This window comes from Macrobrachium rosenbergii, chromosome 59 (genome assembly GCF_040412425.1).
Source record: "Macrobrachium rosenbergii isolate ZJJX-2024 chromosome 59, ASM4041242v1, whole genome shotgun sequence".
Classification (NCBI taxonomy): domain Eukaryota; kingdom Metazoa; phylum Arthropoda; class Malacostraca; order Decapoda; family Palaemonidae; genus Macrobrachium; species Macrobrachium rosenbergii.
The window spans coordinates 326,045-346,483 of record NC_089799.1 but is presented as its reverse complement, the minus strand read 5'-3'; the positions used below and the strand labels follow the sequence as shown (position 1 = coordinate 346,483).

The window sequence follows — 20,439 nt, the reverse complement described above, 5'->3', positions numbered from 1 at the left end:
ACGAAATCGGACTCTCATGTGCGTTTTGCTAAAGGAGTGATGCAAATCAGCTAATGACTAGGCTATGTTTATTGAACTAAAGGATGGCTGTAGGGTTAAAGCAGAATTGACTGCTGTTGCAATGGTAATTAGATAAAATCTTTCTTTTAATTGCCTTCCAAAGTCAAGGTATTTTGGAAAATATACAGAAAGTTAAATTAATTAGATTCTCGGTGACTGAAGGATTTTGTTTGTTACATCATTGCTTTTTTGTAATAGAATAATCTGGCATTTATTTATGTTTATTATAAATGCATTAACATTTGTCTTAGAAGTGTATTCTCATGGGTTACTTGAATAGAGTCCATTTTTCCTTCCTCATTGTTGTTACATCCATGAATTTTGCACTAAAGCAATTAAAATTTATTTACATTTGTTATAAACTCAATATATGTTTATAATTTTTCTTGTAAAATCTAATTTTTCCTCTTTAAAGCAAACAAAGTTCTGCGACTAATTCTTAGCGTTGAATAAATATTTTTGTAAAACGATAATTTGCCATTTATTCACCTTTGCTATAAATGCATTAAATTTCCATACATATTTTCCTTAACTGAGTTCATTTTTCTGTACCTAAAATCTGAAATGTTTATTTTCAATATGAATTGAAACTAAAATTTAATATTTCATTTCATTAATCCTATTATTACATATGGTGCGTAGGGAAAAGTAGGGGCAAATCACCTCAGGTGTAGGGGAAAAAAACTGTTAGTGGCGTGGCAACACTGCGTGTAGACTCGCTCCGTGATGATACGTGTACGTTTATAACCAAGGTCCTTTAAATATATTGTAACAAGCGTGAGATAGAGAATCTCGAACACTCCAGTCATAGAATTACAGAAGGAAGAATTTGTACACACAGCCGAACATTCGATTAGAAGAGCCGACCGTTCCTTTGTCTGGCGGTCAGTAACACTTGGCCAGAGAGAACAGACTCCAGGCCGAACTCCGCCCGTTGATCACTTTCCGGATGTTCTCTTTTTGTTGTGCTCATCTTCTGCGCACAAGTACATAAGTTTTGTTGCAGACGAACGTAGTTTCCATCATACTCTATTTTCCACCATAATTATAACAGAATCATCATCGTAAGGCTTGTAACAGTTTTATAGTTTTTCGTTGTGAGCAAGTGCCTGTTTGTTCACTTATTGTCTTTTAGAAGTGCACTTGATAAAACGGGAATGAAGCGGATTTTAAGCGCAGAATGACTGTTAGGGAATGCAAATAAAACTAATACAAAGCTTTTCTTCGTCGTTATCGTTGTCTACCCGCACCGCAAGTAGAATTCATTCTTCCCGTAAACACTGCAATTAGACCTTGGCTGCGGTCATGTACGAACGTCTCTGGCTTCTCAGTGACTCCGACTCGCTCCCTAAGTTCTCTGTCTTTACTGCTGTTGTTCGAAAATGGTGTTGTTGGTGATGGGTGAAACAACAAATATTATAATAATCTCCCAATTATTGACGATATGTGGCGCTAAAGATTTATAAAATGTTTTGATTATATAAATCCTTGCTCAACATAGTTTACAAAACCATTTACTCATGACACATTTACGTGGAATGCACAGCCGGCGAAACATGTTCTTGCTGAATTCGTGAGATCATACGTTTCAAGGAAGGGAGTTAATGTGGGGAAGTTCCCGCTCAGGCAGGTATTGCCTTACCACAGTGGATTTCCCGCCAGAAATTCTCTGCCTCCGTGTACTGTATATATTGCAGATGATCCTCGGTCGGTCCAGTTATTAGGCTAGAGTCCTGTGAGAAGGTACACACCGGAGAGGAAGTCCTACAGGTAATACGACGGAACCGTGCTTTTGCATTATTGTTGGTGTATTTTCAAATACCATCAAATTTTATATTTTCTCGGTTTAATATATACATTATATTTATTTATTTCTCTTTTCCCTCACCACACATACTTGTCCCATTGAGTGTTGGCCCCGTGATCTTTTGTCGACCAAAGAAGACTGGTACCCAGTGAGTTTGGTCGACTGGGATTTGGAAGGTGGGGAATCAAATCACTAACCTTGCGAATGCGGATGCATCCCTCTGCCGTGCGTCATCAGTGCATGAAGCTTACTTATTTGTCATATGTGCAATGACTGCAGTTTAGGAGAAAAAAAAAAAACAGTTTCCAGTGAATGGAATAAATTTACAGAAAGTACAAAAGCCGTTTCACGCAACAAATCTTCTCGGCCCCGAATCAGGGATGTATCCCGAGAGCTGCCAACTCCCACTAGTCAAAGTAATTTCAACAGCGCTCATAACCGTTTCAGGCGGACTGGGTCTTTTCCTTCGTCTTTTAATGGGTGGGCCATGGAAAATAAACAGCATTGTTAATTCAGAATGATACATGACCGACTTTTGCGTTTCTAATTGCTTGTGTTTCTTTACGTGCAAATGTATCTGTGTAGGCTACATATGTGAGTACGTAAGCACATCACATCTCGTGTGTCCACAATTTGGAAAGTGTCCCAGTGATTTCAAACCAGTTGGATAGAACACACACACACACACACACACACACACACACATACATATATATATATATATATATATATATATATATATATATATATATATATATATATATATATATATATATATAAAAGCCCAGTATTATCGCCTGAGATTAGATGCTAGAGGTTCTTTACTTGCATCCAATTTGAGGCGATAATACTTTATAATATATATATATATATATATATATATATATATATATATATATATATATATATATATATATATATATATATATATATATATATATATATATATATATATGTGTGTGTGTGTGTAGTCATTTAATAGTAAAAAGACGTACTTGCAAGGTTTATTTATATGGAATAATTATGCCAAACCCGGATTTTCCCAGCTGGATCGCTTTCGTTTCGTTCGTTAGATGGTTTTCTGATAAAAGAATCCCTGTTGTATGACACTGCATACAGATAGGATTATGTACGATTTTAAAAGCGTAAGCAATAACAACGGTGAGCCATCATTAATTTTCCTAAAACGGAAATGAATTATTTTGAATGGTTGATAAATCGGAGCCGACATAAGATAAAAACAACGCTAGTTGTTTTATCTTACAAAGTTGTAGAAGGGATAGACAATAACTGGGAGGAACATGTTAGATTTTTCCCAGAGATTAATGCATGGTAGGAAAAGTCAACTGAAATACACTGACAGCCCAGAGCCCGACAAACGCCTCTAGGAACGAGTACGGGAGAAAATATGTTGTTGTCAGTGCAACAGGAATGTCGTGAGCAGAAATTATGGTACAGAGCCTCTTATCAGAATGCAGATGACACGTAGGTATCGAGACAAAGGACGCCTCTGAAGTCGGAGAAGGGGAAAGACGAATCATTAGTAAAATCATGGTAAAAGAAACTACCAATAAACTTTGCCTTGCCGAAGCCTCACCGGTGATAACTAGTAAATAACCAGTAAAGTAAATAACTACAGTGTTTGAAAAATTAGTTTAGTTTCCGATGCATTAACAACAGAAATTAAAGTAGTTAAGTGAATCAGTGGACCACATCAGTCACATTTTTGGAATGTTTTAAACCAGTGATTGAGCCCAAGAGAAAGGACAGGTGTAGGAATGGGTCCATAGGCTTGGGAATTTCCTGAAAGCTCTTGGCACACTTTTGCCCTGGGAACGCAGAGGCTCGTTCTGGTGCTGGATGTCAGGATTGATAGACACCAGTTAACCAACGCACGGTTAACCAATGTCGGTGACAAGACAGCTGTACATAATCAGTAGGTCAGCAGTGACCTCTAGTGACCCCACAGTATCTCAGGATTTGTATGAAACTCTTCGGATTTTTCAAAATTCTTTGACTCAATAGAGTCTATCTTCAAGTGTTGATTTAGCTGTGTCCTCCCCTCCCCTTCCCTCTTCCATCCCCTCCCCTCCCCCTTCAAGTGCATAAGATCAAGCGTTGATTTAGCTGTGTCCTTCCTCTCCCCTCCCCTCCCCTCCCCTTCCGGAAGCACACGATCATGTGTTATTTAGCTGTCTCCTCCCCTCCCCTTCCCCCTTCCTCCACTTCCCCCTCCCCTTCCAGAGCACACGATTAAGTGTTAATTTAGCTGTGTCCTCCCCCTCCCCTTCCCTTTTTCATCCCCTTCCTTCCCTTCCCCTCCCCTTTTGGAGCATGCAATCAAATGTTAATATAACTGTGTCGTCCTCCTCCCCCTCCTCCCCTTCCCTCTTCCCTCCCCTCCACTTCCACCTTCCCTCCTTCAACCTCCCCCTTCCACAGCACATGATCAAGTGTTAATTTAGGTGTGTCCTCCCCTCACCTCCACTTCCACCTTACCTCCCCTTTCCCCTCCTCCCCTTCCTCCTCCCCTCCCTCTCCCCTTCCCTCTTCCATCACCATCACCTCCCCCCTCCCTCCCCTCCCACTACAGAAGCACACAAACTAAGTGTTCATTTAACTGTCTAATCCCCTCTCCCTCAATCCCCTTCTCCACCTCCCCTACCACTTCCCCCTCCCCTTCAGGAGCTTACAATCAAGTGCTAATTTAGCTGATTCCTCCTCCTCCCCTTCCCTCTTTCCTCACCTCCACTCCCACCTTCCCTCCCCTTCCCCTCCCTCTCCTCCTCCTCCCATCCCCTCCCTACATTACCCCTTCCCCCTTGCAGAGCACACAATCAAGTGTTAATTTAGCTGTGTCCTCCTTTCCCCTTCCCTCTTCCATCCCCCTTCCCCTCCCTTTCCCCTCCCCCTTCTGGAGCATGCAATCAAATGTTAATTTAACTGTGTCCTCCTCTTCCTCCCCTCCACTTCCACCTTCCCTCCCCTTTCCCCTCCCTCCCCTCCCCCTTCCAGAGCATACGATCAAGTGTTAATTTAGGTTTGTCCTTCCCCTGCCCTTCCCTCTTCCCTCCCCCTACTTCCACCTTCCCTCCCCTTCCCCTCCCTACCCCCTTCATCCTCCCCTCCCTTTTCCTTCCCTCTTCCATCCCCTACCCTCCCCTTCTGAAGCACAGGATTAAGCATTAATATAGCTGTCTCCTCCTCCCCTCCTTCCCTCTTCCCCTTCTCTCTCCCTCCCCTACCACTTCTAACCCCCTTCCGGAGCAAACAATCAAGTGTTAATTTAGCTGTGTCCTCCTCCTCCCCCCTCCTTCCTTCCTCGCCTCCACTTCCACCTTCCCTCCCCTTTCCCCTCCCTCTACTTCCTCCTCCCATTGTCTCACTATCCTTCCCCTTCCCCTTACCCCTTCCTCCCTTGTCTCTTCCACAGCACACAGTCAAGTGTTAATTTAGCTGTGTCCTCCGCTCCCCTTCCCTCTTCCATCCCCTTCCCCTCCTTTCCCCTTCTGGTGTATGCACTCAAACATTAATTTAACTTTGCCTCCTCCTCCCCTTCCCTCTTACCTCCCCTCCACTTCCGCCCTCCCTCCCTTCCCCCTTCCCTTCCCTCCTCCATACCCTTCCCCCTCCCTCCTCCCCCCAGCACACGATCAAGTGTTAATTTAGCTGTGTCCTCCCCTCAACCTTCCCTCTTCCATCCCCTTCCCTCCCAGCACATGATCAAGTGTTAATTTAGATTGTCCTCCCCTCCCCTTCCCTCTTCCTTCCATCTTTCCCTCCCCAGCACATGATCAAGTGTTAATTTAGCTTGTCCTCCTCCTCCCCTCTTCCATCCCCTTCCCTCCCCAGCACATGATCAAGTGTTAAATTAACTCCCCTCCCCTTCCCTCTTCCATCCCCCTTCCCCTCCCAGCACATGATCAAGTGTTAATTTAGCTCGTCCTCCCCCTCCCCTTCACTCTTCCATCCCCTTCCCCTCACCAGCACATGATCAAGTGTTAATTATGCTCGTCCTCCCCTTCCCCTTCCCTCTTCCATTCCCTTCCCCTCCCCCAGCACAAGATCAAGTGTTAATTTAGATTGTCCTCCCTTCCCCTTCCCTCTTCCATCCCCCTTCCCCTCAAAAACACATGATCAAGTGTTAATTGAGATTGTCCTCCCCTCCCCTTCCTCTTCCATCCCCTTCCCCTCCCCAGCACATGATAAAGTGTTAATTAAGCTTGGTCTCCCCCTCCCCTTCCCTCTTCCATCCCCCTTCTCCTCCCCAGCACATGATAAAGTTTTAATTAAGCTTGGTCTCCCCCTCCCCTTCCCTCTTCCATCCCCCTTCTCCTCCCCAGCACATGATCAAGTGTTAATTTAGTCCCTCCCCTTCCCTCTTCCATCCCCCCTTCTCCTCCCCATTCAAGTGTTAATTTAGCTTGTCCTCCCCTCCCCTTCCCTCTTCCATCCCCCTTCCCCTCCCCAGCACATGATCAAGTGTTAATTGAGATTGTCCTCCCCTCCCCTTCCCTCTTCCATCCCCCTTCCCATCCCCAGCACATGATCAAGTGTTAATTGAGATTGTCCTCCCCTCCCCTTCCCTCTTCCATCCCCTTCCCTCCCCAGCACATGATCAAGTGTTATTGAGATTGTCCTCCCCTTCCCTCTTCCATCCCCCTTCCCCTCCCCAGCACATGATCAAGTGTTAATTGAGATTGTCCTCCCTCCCCTTCCCTCTTCCATCCCCTTCTCCTCCCAGCACATGATCAAGTGTTAATTGAGATTGTCCTCCCTCCCCCTTTCCTCTTCCATCCCCCTTCCCCCCCTCCCTCCCCAGCACATGATCAAGTGTTAATTGAGATTCCCCCTTCCCTCTTCCATCCCCTTCCCATCCCCAGACATGATCAAGTGTTAATTGAGATTGTCCTCCCCTCCCCCTCTTCCATCCCCCACGTTCCCCTCCCCAGCACATGATCAAGTGTTAATCCTCCTTTCCCTCTTCCATCCCCCCCTCCCCAGCACATGATCAAGCATTAATTTAGCTTGTCCTCCCCTACCCTTCCCTCTTCCATCCCCGTTCCCCTCCCCAGCACATGATCAAGTGTTAATTGAGATTGTCCTCCCCTCCCCTTCCCTCTTCCATCCCCCTTCTCCTCCCCAGCACATGATCAAGTGTTAATTTAGCTTGTCCTCCCCTCCCCTTCCCTCTTCCATCCCCCTTCCCATCCCCAGCACATGATCAAGTGTTAATTGAGATTGTCCTCCCCTCCCCTTCCCTCTTCCATCCCCCTTCCCATCCCCAGCACATGATCAAGTGTTAATTGAGATTGTCCTCCCCCCTTCCTCTTCCATCCCCCTTCCCATCCCCAGCACATGATTAAGTGTTAATTGAGATTGTCCTCCTCCCCTTCCCTCTTCCATCCCCTTCCCATCCCCAGCACATGATCAAGTTCCCCCTCCCCTTCCCTCTTCCATCCCCATCCCCAGCACATGATCAAGTGTTAATTGGGATTGTCCTCCCCCTTCCCTCTTCCATCCCCTTCCATGATCAAGTGTTGATTTAGCCTTCCCCTCTTCCATCCCCCTTCCCTCCCAGCACATGATCAAGTGTTAATTTAGCTTGTCCTCCTCCCCTTCCCTCTTCCCATCCCCTTCCCATCCCCAACACAAGTGTTAATTGAGATTGTCCTCCCCTCCCCTTCCTGATAAAGTGTTAATTAAGCTTGTCCTCCCCTCCTTCCCCCTCTTCCCCCCTCTCCTCCCCAGCACATGATCAAGTGTTAATTGAGATTGTCCTCCTCCCCTTCCCTCTTCCATCCCCTTCCATCCCAGCACATGATCAAGTGTTAATGAGATTGTCCTCCCTCCCCTTCCTCTTCCATCCCCTTCCCATCCCCCAGCACATGATCAAGATTGTCCTCCTCCCCTTCCTCTTCCATCCCCTTCCCCTCCCAGCACATGATAAAGTGTCCTCCCCCTCCCTTCCCTCTTCCATCCCCTTCCTCCCAGCACATGATCAAGTGTTAATTGAGATTGTCCTCCCCTCCCTTCCTCTTCCATCCCCTTCCCCTCCCAGCACATGATAAAGTGTTAATTAAGCTTGGTTTCCCCTCCCTTCCCTCTTCCATCCCCTTCTCCTCCCCAGCACATGATAAAGTTTAATTAAGCTTGTTCTCCCCTCCCCTTCCCTCTTCCATCCCCTTCCCTCCCAGCACATGATCAAGTGTTAATTTAGCTTATCCTCCTCCCCTTCCTCTTCCATCCCCTTCCCCTCCCCAGCACATGATCAAGTGTTAATTGAGATTGTCCTCCCCTCCCCTTCACTCTTCCATCCCCTTCCCCTCCCAGCACATGATCAAGTGTTAATTTATATTGTCCTCCCTCCCTTCCCTCTTCCATCCCCTTCCCCTCCCCAGCACATGATCAAGTGTTGATTTAGCCCATCCTCCCCCTCCTCTTCCCTCTTCCATCCCCTTCCCCTCCCAGCACATGATCAAGTGTTGATTTAGCCCAATCCCCTTCCTCCCAGCACATGATCAAGCATTAATTTAGCTGTGTCCTCCCCTCCCCTTCCCTCTTCCATCCCCCTTCCCATCCCCAACACATGATCAAGTGTTAATTGAGATTGTCCTCCTCCTTCCTCTTCCATCCCCTTCCTCCCCAGCACTTGATAAAGTGTTAATTAAACTTGGTCTCCCCCTCCCTTCCTCTTCCATCCCCTTCTCCTCCCCAGCACATGATCAAGTGTTAATTTAGCTTGTCCTCCCCTCCCCTTCCCTCTTCCATCCCCTTCCTCCCCAGCACATGATCAAGTATTAATTGAGATTGTCCTCCTCCCCTTCCTCTTCCATCCCCCTTCCCTCCCCAGCACATGATAAAGTGTTAATTAAGCTTGGTCTCCCCCTCCCCTTCCCTCTTCCATCCCCTTCCCCTCACCAGTACATGGTCAATTGTTAATTTAGCTGTGTCCTCCCCTCCCCTTCCCTCTTCCATCCCCTTTCCCCTCCCCAGCACATGATCAAGTGTTAATTTAGCTCGTCCTCCCCCTCCTCTTCCCTCTTCCATCCCCTTCCCCTCCCAGCACATGATCAAGTGTTAATTTAGCTCGTCCTCCCCCTCCCCTTCCCTCTTCCATCCCCTTCCCCTAACCAGTACTTGGTCAATTGTTAATTTAGCTGTGTCCTCCCCTCCCCTTCCCTCTTCCACCCCCTTCCCCTCCCCCCCAGCACACGATCAAGTGTTAATTTAGTTGTGTCCTCGCCTCCCCTTCCCTCTTCCACCTCCTTCCCCTCCCCAGAACACGATCAAGTGTTAATTTAGTTGTGTCCTCCCCCTTCCCTTCCCTCGTCCATTCCCTTCCCCTCCCCAGCACACTATCAAGTGTTAATTTAGTTGTGTCCTCCCCCTCCCCTTCCCTCTTTCATCCCCTTCCCCTCCCCAACACACTATCAAGTGTTAATTTAGTTGTGTCCTCCCCCTCCCCTTCCCTCTTTCATCCCCTTCCCCTCCCCAACACACTATCAAGTGTTAATTTAGTTGTGTCCTCCCCTCCCTTCCCTCTTTCATCCCCTCCCTCCCCAACACACTATCAAGTGTTAATTTAGTTGTGTCCTCCCCCCCTTCCCTCTTTCATCCCCTTCCTCCCCCCAACACACTATCAAGTGTTAATTTAGTTCTGTCCTCCCCTCCTCTTCCCTCTTCCATCCCCTTCCCCTCCCCAGCACATGATCAAGTGTTAATTTAGCTGTGTCCTCCCCATCCCCATCCCTGTTCCTTCCCTCCCTTCCCTTCCCCTCCCCTTCCCCTTTCCATCCCCTTCCCCTTCCTCCTCCATCCCTCCCCTCCTCTTTCCCCTCCATTGCCTTACAATTTTCCTCCCCTCCTCTCCCTCTTCCCCTCTCCTCCTTTCTCCTCCCCTCCTCTCCCTCTTCCCCTCTCCTCCTTTCTCCTCCCCTCCCCCTCCCCTCACCTTCCATCTTCCCTTCTCTTCCCCTTCCCTTCTGTGATGTGACATTCTCTCGGTGAGATGTATTCGTTCCTTGTCTGAATAATCAACCAGATATCATGCGTATAACATACAATTAGCAAATGACCTATAGGTAGAAGTGTTTGTGAACTGTTGGTGATTAGATTAATGTCAGAATAGCACGATAAAGCATGGACTAAGTTGCTTTTTCGAGTGAATTATTAAAAACTGAACATCATGGAAAAGTCTAACAACAGTGGCAAGAGCTGGAGGAATCTTGTGTGCCTTGCAGATATACAATATGATGACTTGGCAGGCAGGGAACTAGGCTTGCTTATCGTTGAGATCAACAACAATTCCAACCAAAAAAAATGCAAAAACATTCACAGACATATTGAAAGGATATGATCCTTCAAACTGGAGCAAGTCTGCAGAAAATATAATGAAAATAATTTAAGAAATTCCAAAGAAAGTTCAAATCATCAAAAGACTTATAAAGAAAATTTACATCAATCAACACATCCCAACAAAGAAAGTGAATAAGGTGAATATATTGAATATATTGATTGATGCAATAGGAAAACGAATGCCTAAAGCATGTAAACTATGTAGTGTGTGGTATAGCATTGTAAATCCACAAAACCTGATTAGGAAATGCTATGCATGCCACGTACCTACTCATCCTACATGTGCAGAAGTCCAACAAAATAAAAATAAGGACACAAGAGTATTTTGCTCAACATGTCTAGTATAAATCAAGACTTAATGTACAAATTGTGGAGGATGAAGAAGATGAAGAAGAGGAGGAGGAAAATGGAAAAGAAGAAAATAAGATTGAAGAGATAGAAAAAAATAATGAAAACAAAGAACAGGATAAGAGTACGGATGCAGAGAAACTCACAAATTCTATATATGAGGCAACACAGCAACATACATATGATGAAATAAATTATGATATGATAACTAAAAATAAAATCCCAAAGAGGTTGTACCCGGATCTTCATACTGATGGGAAAGAGCAAGAAAAAAAAGAAAAGAAAGACACAGTATGCACCCTTTTGAAAAGAGGGAATTACAGACTCAGTGAAAGATGCTATTACAAGCATCCCAAGATATGTCACAATTATGAGATTTATGGCAAACGTGCATATCTAGACGGCTATGAGGAGGAATGCAGCGATCTTTATCCAAAAATATGTAAGAACTGGAGAGAAGGAAATGGATGTAGGTTTAACAAAAAATGTAGATATATGCATCCTGTAGCCACAAAGAATAAAAGTCAAAATCAATTACATATAAAAAATCAAGGTAAAAATGAAGCAAATAAAGAAAGGAACAAAGAACATGAGATGAAGGAAAAAAGCAAGCCAACAACACGTTACGAAATGTCAGCACCGCGATATGAGGCATCACCACCTAGATATAGCGCAAGGAACAAGCAATGTATCTATGATGCTAGGGGATGGCGCAGATATGGAGATAAATGCAGATATATGCACAAAATTAATAAATATGAAGATGGAAGATCAAACATATTGGAAAAGTTGGATTTTTTAATGTACAAAATTCTGGAAATGAAGAAAAGAACAGCATATCAAAACAGGAAAGAGACATGGGAAAATCCTTATTATTACCCATATTAGATAATGGGGATAACACACAAACCATCATAGTGATGAATGCGCAGGGTTTAGTTTCGAGTAACTCAAAAAGAAAGTTAGAGTTCTTCGAAGAACTAACCCAAACTGAAAAAATAGAAATAATGAATATAAGTGAAACCTGGTATTCCCAAGAGACTGGTAATGACGATCAGATAAAGGGTTTCCAAACTTATAGATCTGATAGAAAAAATAGGAATCAAGGGGGAACCGCAATATATGGGAGAGATGTTAATCAAGGAAAAATCTGTGAGAAATATGGTAACACAGAATATGAATTAATAGCGGTAGAATTTGAATCTGAAAAATTAGCGAACATCGTAATATACAGACCCCCTAATACTAAAGAGTTTGACATAATAATAGACAAATTGGATGGTATATGTAGAAATCACAAAGACTGGACTATACTCCTATCCGGAGACTTGAACTTTCCTTTCGTAGATTGGAAAGAACGAATAGGAGACTGTGGTTGTATGCATACATGTAAAAAAGAGAGTAATAATAGCGCAGAAGATAAAAGGCAATCTGAAAAGCTATTAGATATGCTACTAGAACATAACATTCAGCAAATAAATCACCTGCCAACAAGAAAGGATAATATTTTAGACCTAGTATTTGTGAACGAGGTGAACTATGTTAAAGAAATAATAACGTATAATACAAGTATTTCAGACCATAATGTCATAGAATTAACAGTCCGTTCCAAAGCACATGAAAACAGACATAAGCATGAGACAAAAAAATGGGAAGGATATGGAAAATACAATTTCTATAGTAAGAATAGAAAATGGTCAGAAATAAATGAAGAATTAAACAAAGACTGGGAAAACATATTTGTAAGTGATAATATACAGGTAAATACGGAATATTATATAAAACATTAGAGAAAATAGTGGAAAAATATATACTGAAGAAGAAAAGTAAACATCAGTCACGCATACCAAGAGACAGAAGGATCTTGTTCCAGAAAATCAGAAAGTGGAAAAAAGGTCTTGCAAAAGAAAAGAATGCACGGAAAGTGATGGAACTAAAAAGTAAGGTAGAAAATGCAGAACAAGAGATTATACAATCAAAAGAAGATGAAAAACGGGACTCAGAAGAAAAGACTCTACAAAGTATCAAGCAAAACCCCAAAATATTTTACTCATATGCAAAAAAATGAATAAAAGAAGAGTAGAAATAGGCCCTCTAAGAATTGAAGGGTGATTAACAAATGAAAAAAAAGGAAATATGCTACATATTAACAGAAAGATATAAGAGAGAATTTACACCTAGGATTGATAATGAAGATAATGATACAGAAATAAGAGATGAAAATAGTGAATATTCATCAGACATAGATATTAATGAAGCCAATATTGTACAGGCTATTAATGAAATTAAAAATGGATCAGCAGCCAGACCAGACGGCGTCCCTGCCATCTTGTTAAAGAAAGTAGTTCATTCTATCGCAAAGACACTCACAATATTATTAAGACAAAGTGTAGATACAGGCAAGATTTATGATGAACATAAATTAGCATATATTACACCTATTTTCAAAAGTGGATCAAGACTAGAGGCAAGTAATTATAGGGCTGTGAGTTTAACATCACATGTTATGAAATGTATGAAAGGGTAGTGAAGAAAAATATAATGAAACATTTAATGAAAAATAGTTTGTTTAATATAGGACAACATGGTTTTGTACCTGGAAAAAGTACACAAACCCAATTTTTAGTCCACTATGAAAACATATATAAAAATACGATAAATGAAAACGATACAGATGTGGTTTACCTAGACTTTGCAAAAGCTTTTGACAAGGTAAACCATAATATATTAGCAAAAAAAATTAGAAAACATAATATTGTGGACAAAGTAGGAAGCTAGATAAAAGAATTTTTGCAAAACAGAAAACAGATAGTGATTGCAGACGATGAGAAATCAGATGAAGCTAAGGTAATATCCGGTGCCACAAGGTACGGTGTTAGCTGCATTGCTGTTTGTGATTATGATTGCAGACATAGACAGAAATGTTAAGGACTCAGTAGTAAGAAGTTTCGCAGATGACACAAGAATAAGTAGAGAAATTACTTGTGATGAAGATAGGAACTCGCTACAAAGAGACCTAAACAAAATATATGAATGGGCAGAGGTGAATAGGATGGTATTTAACTCTGATAAATTTAAATCAATAAATTATGGTGATGAAGAAGGAATGCTATATGCATATAGGGGACCTAATAACGAGACAATCACAAATAAGGAAGCAGTTAAAGACCTTGGTGTGATGTTGAATAGGAATGTGATATGCAATGATCAAATAGCAATACTATTGGCAAAATGCAAAGCAAAAATGGAAATGTTGTTCCGGCACTTCAAAACAAGAAAAGCCGAACACATGATTATGCTTTACAAAACGTACGTACGTAGTCCACTTGAATATTGCAATGTAATATGGTACTCACACTACCAAAAGGATATTGCACCAATAGAGAGTGTACAAAGGTCCTTTACAACTAGAATAGAAGAAGCTAAGGACCTTGACTACTGGGAAAGACTACAGTTCTTGAATTTATATAGTCTCGAAAGGAGAAGAGAACGCTACATGATAATCCAGGGCATGGAAACAGATAGAAGGAATTACCGAAAACATCATGGAGCTAAAAACATCAGAAAGAGCAAGCAGAGGTAGATTAATAGTGCCAAAAACTATACCACGAAAACTACGGAAAGCACACAGGACATTAATCCACCACGCACCAGCATCGATAATGCAGCCAACACCCATGAACTGTAAGGTCTGTAAGGTAAGGTAAGGTCTCCACATCCCCTTCCCCTTCCTTCCTCTTCCTTCTTCCTTTCCCCTCCCTTCCCTTCCCCTCCCTTCCCTCCCTTCCCCTTTCCCCCTTCCCTCACCCTCCCCAGTATACGGATATCAGTTTCGTTAACTACAATCATAAATTGGTTACAATTTCTGTCAGAATTAAAGTAAAAAAATATCAAGAAAATGTTTAAAAACGCTTTTATTAAAATGACTAAAAAGCAAAAAAATAGTATTTTGAGACACACCAGGATTTTCTTACAATTAAGCATGTCTTCAAAAATAAAAGCGTGGGTCCCAAACATGGAAGGAAATGCTGCAAGAAAAAAAATAGATTTTTTATTTCTTGCAGCATTTCCTGCCATGTTTGGGGCCCACGCTTTTATTTTTGTAGACATGATTAATTGTAAGAAAATCCTGGTGTGTCTCAAAATACTATTTTTTGCTTTTTTGTCCATTTTAATAAAAGAGTGTTCAAACATTTTCTTGATATTTTGTTGACGACCTTAGATGAGAGAGGTCCCCGTTAATGTGGTGCAGGTGCTGCTGAGCTAAAGCATATGAATAACCCTCATGCGTATGCATTGCCATCTGGGTAATGCAGTAGGCCTACCCATGTTAGTCCAGACCAAGTGTGTCTCCAGGGTAGAAATGTGAAGTAAGAGAGCTTCGTTGTTGGGAAGGTCAAATACTGACTGATAACTCTTCTTTATCTTAACCTCGACCAAAAGCGGCCAGAGGCGTCATGAGCGAGATTGTCCTTATATTGGTCAGAGGCGGACTAATCCTGTGCTCTATTAAGTTAATGCTGCTGTATACGTCGGCTGCGCGGTAAATAGGGGTGCAGCCTCAATTGGCGCTATTATCAAAGTTTTGCAGCTCATTTCATTTTGTTTGAACCCTCCAGGAAAGGGTAGGATTTTGCGTGTTGTCTGTCACGCATTCACCTTCAGGCATGGCCCTTTCTGAATGCAAATGTAAAATGCAATAATTATGAGAGAAAGAAAAGAGAGAAATTTTGTAGTAAAACGCGAAGATATTGTCATTCCGATACCAGAATGCACAATTCAGAGAGAGGTAGAGATGGCGAAGAATAATGGTTAAATGTAAGTGCCTTGTTTGGTCTTCCGATAATATTTGAATAACATCTATTTAAACTTTCGCCAGTGGTAAGTGTCTAGGGAGAATCTGCCCATAGTTTGAAGAAAAAAAATTATCATTTTCGTTGTGTTAAGACTCGGCCAAATAATAAAAGATTACGGGAGCCAATTCATCACCAAGTTCTTTAAATATCTGTTCAAAAATATACTACAGAATCTGTCAGTATCCCGAGGTAAGGAGAATTATAAGAATTTTATGGTCAGATATTATAAGGGTTAGCAAAACAGAGCATTTGGCTAAGAAGGGAAAACACTGAAGCAAGCCTTGCACCGACAACATAGTGGAAGAAAAGAGGAAAGGGGATATGCACGAAAATAATGACTGTATTGGCACAGAACAGGCTTTCTCATTGGATACACGATCATAATGAGTTTTTCATTGTCAAATAAAAACATGTTCATTCAGTTTCAAGAGGCATCGGTAGCTGAAGCATGAAAACTTGGGAGTAACTGAGCGCTCGATTTCTAGTGAGCCGTAAACAAATAAATCGAGATCAGTCACAAGATCCAGTTCCCAATATTTTGCAGTTGCTCCAACATCCGTACAGGGCTTCTGGCCAAGCAAGCTTCTCGTTGACCCAATGCTTCTTGCGCTTTTCTGCACCGCATCGTAGTTTAAACAAATGACCTGACTGAATTTTCTTTGTCAGCATCATTTCTATTAAAGGTAGTGAAGGAGTCTGATTGTTTTTTATGGGTAAACCTGTTAATAGATCAAATAAATAAGTAATATGAATGCTCCGCCAGGTAACAGAGGGCCTTCTTCAGACATGAAAGTAGACTGCTGTCAGTGATGATTTCTGTACTATTGAAAGTTATTGCTTAGAGATTTTAATAACATGCAATGCATAGTTTATTATAACTAGAAAAATACAGATCATGAAGTCTTGGTCTTTCTTTTGACACAGGTGCAGAAAGAAATAGTAGCAAGAACACGGTCGTCATTTCACAAGATGCATCTTGCCCTTATACTTGTGGCAGCTCTCGCAGTTCTAGAGAGATGCGATGCTTGGGGCACTTACGCACAGCAGAAGAAATATTACTACCATCCGCCTCGTCCTTACGGTCTCCCACAAGGAGCAGGCTACGGCTCATTCGGTAGGCCTACTTTTGGAGTGAGCGGAGGATTCCACGGAAGTAGTTTTGGTGTACAGCCAGGATTTGCAGGAGCTTCTGGAATTAGTTCGACAGTTGGAGGGTTCCCAGGAGGCAACGTCGGGGTCGGAAGCATCAACTCTGGGTTTGGAAGTTTTCCTGGAAGCGCTGGAGGTTTTCCTGGAAGTATCAATGGAGGTGCCCCGGGATTCCCTGGGAATATTGGAGGTTCTGGCGGATTCCCAGGAAATAATGTTGGGGGCTCTGGATCCCAGATAGAGGGTGTCGGCGCTGGTGATCTCGCTGGCAAAGTTGATGTAAGAATACAAAAATAATATTCTCTCTCTCTCTCTCTCTCTCTCTCTCTCTCTCTCTCTCTCTCTCTCTCTCTCTCTCTCTCTCTCTCTCTCTCCGAGAAGAACTTGCATTGCAACCTTTTATCAATAAAAACTCGATATATCTCACTTCTTAATCACCGCATTTTAGTCTTGTCATTATAAAAACAATAAAGGCGAACTGTTTTTGTGTTTTTTTTATTTGGATTCAACCTTCATGTTGGCTGGTCACTGAGTTGGAACCCTTGTTGACGTGAAGCCAGTTGAAAAAACCGCTCTTTTTAAGAAAGGATACCTTATGAAACTTAAAGAACGCATTTCACATCATTTCCTCTTGGACATTTATATGAACCATTGCCTACAGACCAGCTGTGTCTACTGAGTGATGACAGCTGAATAAAGTTCCAGAGATCATTTTAACCTCAGCAAGTAAACTCTTGTATGTGATTGTTTACACCTCACTACACCCACACAAATGTGTGCGTGTATGTATGCTGGTAAATATATCTGATAATTGAAATTGACAGGTATACTGAGGCTGAGATGCCCAAATTCTAAATGGTGCAGGAAAACACTACCCAAGAAAAAAGAAAAAAAAAGATGCCTCAGAATGTGAGAACAAGAACAATGAAAACAAAGCTTCATGAACTGTACAAACCTCTCCAAAGAAATGCGACACTTCGAACTGAGCCCGAGATGAGATGATGACCTGAGAGCTCACTAAGATTCTCGAATAGAGCAATGAAGCAGTGTGCCCAGGTATGTCCACTGCTTAGAAGGCTCATACACCAAAGTCTAAAGTTACGTGACATTGTTTTTTTTTCTTTGTTCATATCAAAACACTGAAATGATTGTTCGTGTTTCGCTTGCCGCTTTGGCACAAAAACATGAATGGGACAAACACTGAAAGAAGGAATTAATTCAAAAGACTGAGTAAAGAAGGGTTATGAAAATACAATGTTTAGTAAGACAGCACTGCTGAAAATGACAGATTCAAAACAACAGAGGTTTTTCTTGAAACTTCTTATAAAACGAAAGGTTTGTCATTTCATACTTTAGATTATGATTTATGTACATAAATCACTCAATGACGGCATTGCACTGCAGTGGAAGAAGCTACGACTATCTTTTTCATAACACGAACCGGGAAATGCTGGTCGGTTTTACAGTGAATGAGGCCCTCTTGTGCTTGCCACTGTGGCCTCTGGATCCTTGGCTGGGTAATGACGTGGTTGATTCGAAATGAAATTTATGCGCTCACTTAAGAAGACCATTGTTAAATAATATAATGTAGTTCCTGAACTGAGCAAGACATACTCAAGTTGGCTAAACAATAAGTCTTGTAACGATGGTCTAAACCTTGCGTACCAGTGTCATATAAACTGACATTATTCAGAAAAACTTAGTTTAGAAGATGAAGGCTTCTAAATGCCGATGACATCCAGTCAAAGGAAGATAAATGTGACAAAATTCTGAAACAGGTGGCATTAGTACCGTAATCTCTGTTGATTTAGGAAACTAGTCAACAATACCAATTTAAGTTTTCCGAGTGGCTGTTGGGGTCGATGCACAGAGTAAGACGGCGTTTCATTCGAGTATTTGTTTCACCAGTGACAGAAGTTTAATCTGCAGCACACCCGAATGAACGTTGACAGTTACTTAACCAGGCGACAGATTGGAGCTAATATATAGTTTCTTTCCAGGCCACCTCCTTTCGTAAAAGAAGCAGCCCACTGGATCTTCATTTATCTCTCGTAAAGACTACAAGACAAAACTCTTACAGAAAGAGCTGGGAATGAAATACAGTATATGCTCTTCAACACCTGATTATAGAAGTCTCAAAACATCTTCTGGTTCACTAAATAATTAAATGGACTAGTTTTGGATTCAGCCATTGTGAAGGCTGAAGCTTAAAACTTCAAAGATTTACAAGTTGCACAACACAAAGACCTTCCTTTCCACTTTGCACAAGGGCCACCAGGAAGGAAATGAGTCAAGTGAAAAGAATTTCAGTTTTGAACAAAGCCGTTTCAGCAACCTCAGTATTGCATGAATGGTAACTAGTTACCTTGCTACTTCCATTCAGGCCAGATTTTTAATGCTTTTATTTAACTTGACTTCTGCGTCCGTCTCTTTGTTTGTTTGTTTGTTTGTTTGGGTTAAAATTGTAACTCAATTTTCGACCTGCCCCCAAGTCCGATGGACTTGAAATCTTGCTTGGCTACTCAGTCCCGGTGACAGTACAACCTTACATGATCAGTAGGTCAGTAGTGACCTCTCCCAGGATCTCAGGATTGGTATGAAAATCTTCGTATTTTTCATACCTTCTTTGACTTGGTAGAATAAGTTAATAACTCTAAGTATTTTTCAAACCTTCTTTGATTCGACAGGGTATCACGTTCAATTTCGTTAGTAAGTCATAAATCGGTTATAATTTCTGTCAAAACCTAAAAGTATAAAATAAAAAAAACATAAAAAAAGTTTTTTAAAACGCGCTTTTATCAAATTGTACTAAAAGGTAAAAAATAATTTTTTAAAGCACACCAGGATTTTCTTACAATTAATCATGTCTACAAAAATAAAAGCCAAACATGGAAGGAAACGCTGCAAGAAATAAAAAAAAATGTGTTTCTTTCCTTGTAGCATTTCCTTCCATGTTTGGGGCCCCCCACGCTTATATTTTTGTAGACACGATTAATCGTAAGGAAATCCTGGTGTGTCTCAAAATACTATTGTTGAGTAGTTAGTGCATTTCAATAAAAGCGTGTTTTAAAAAACTTTTCTATATTTTTTTTTATTTAATATAAACATTGCTTCATATCAGCTCTTGCAGCACAATAGAAGTTATTTAAATGAGAAATCTTAGAATGCACTAAATTACTGGGGCATCCTTTTTCAATCATTTTTAGAAAAAGTATCAGAATCTTCGCTTCCACATCTGTGGAAGCTGCCTGCGGTTTCTCTTGGATGGTTTCATAGCGAAAAGCAGCTTTGGTGAGAAGCGACGACTCAACTAAAGAGAATCAGGGAAAGATCGCTGCAATTCACCTTTCGAAGGTATTCAGCATAGTGGAACGTTTGCTCTATTAATCAAGCTTCCTATCGATAATGTAACCCAAATTCTTTGTCAATTCCTTTCTAGTTCTTGTTTCTGAATATTTCATAGCCATGGCTGGTGGCATAGTCTCTGTTCCTTTCCGTTTCACTTGTGACAGTCAGTTCTCTTCTCCCTTCTACTGTAATTTCCCACTCTTCGTTAATTACCTCAACGTCCGGTGAGAGATGCAGTTTCTGATAATACCTTCCTCCACTCTCTACTTTAGTAAAGGGGCATTCCAGCCATCCTCTTCTTTTTGAACCCAGTCTTGAATTGTTTTCTCTTCATTTGTCGTATCATTTTTAAAGTTTATCTCTACTGAAAGGTCATCATTTCTGCTGCAGTTTTCGACTGTGAAATCAGTTTTCGTTTTTCTCCTTTGTTCAGTTCTCGTTTTCATAACTAAAGCTTTTTCTTAACTATGTCTCGTTTTGTTCGCATTATTTCTCTAATGTTCAGGAGGTTTG

General features: G+C 41.8%; 1 long non-coding RNA gene across 1 annotated transcript; it reads left to right on the top strand.

Moving 5' to 3' along the window:
• Positions 1–1,358: 1,358 nt before the first annotated feature.
• Positions 1,359–17,063, top strand: LOC136837730 (uncharacterized). The gene is made up of 2 exons (XR_010852736.1): positions 1,359–1,830; positions 16,354–17,063. It is a non-coding gene; the product is annotated as an uncharacterized lncRNA (long non-coding RNA).
• Positions 17,064–20,439: the final 3,376 nt, after the last annotated feature.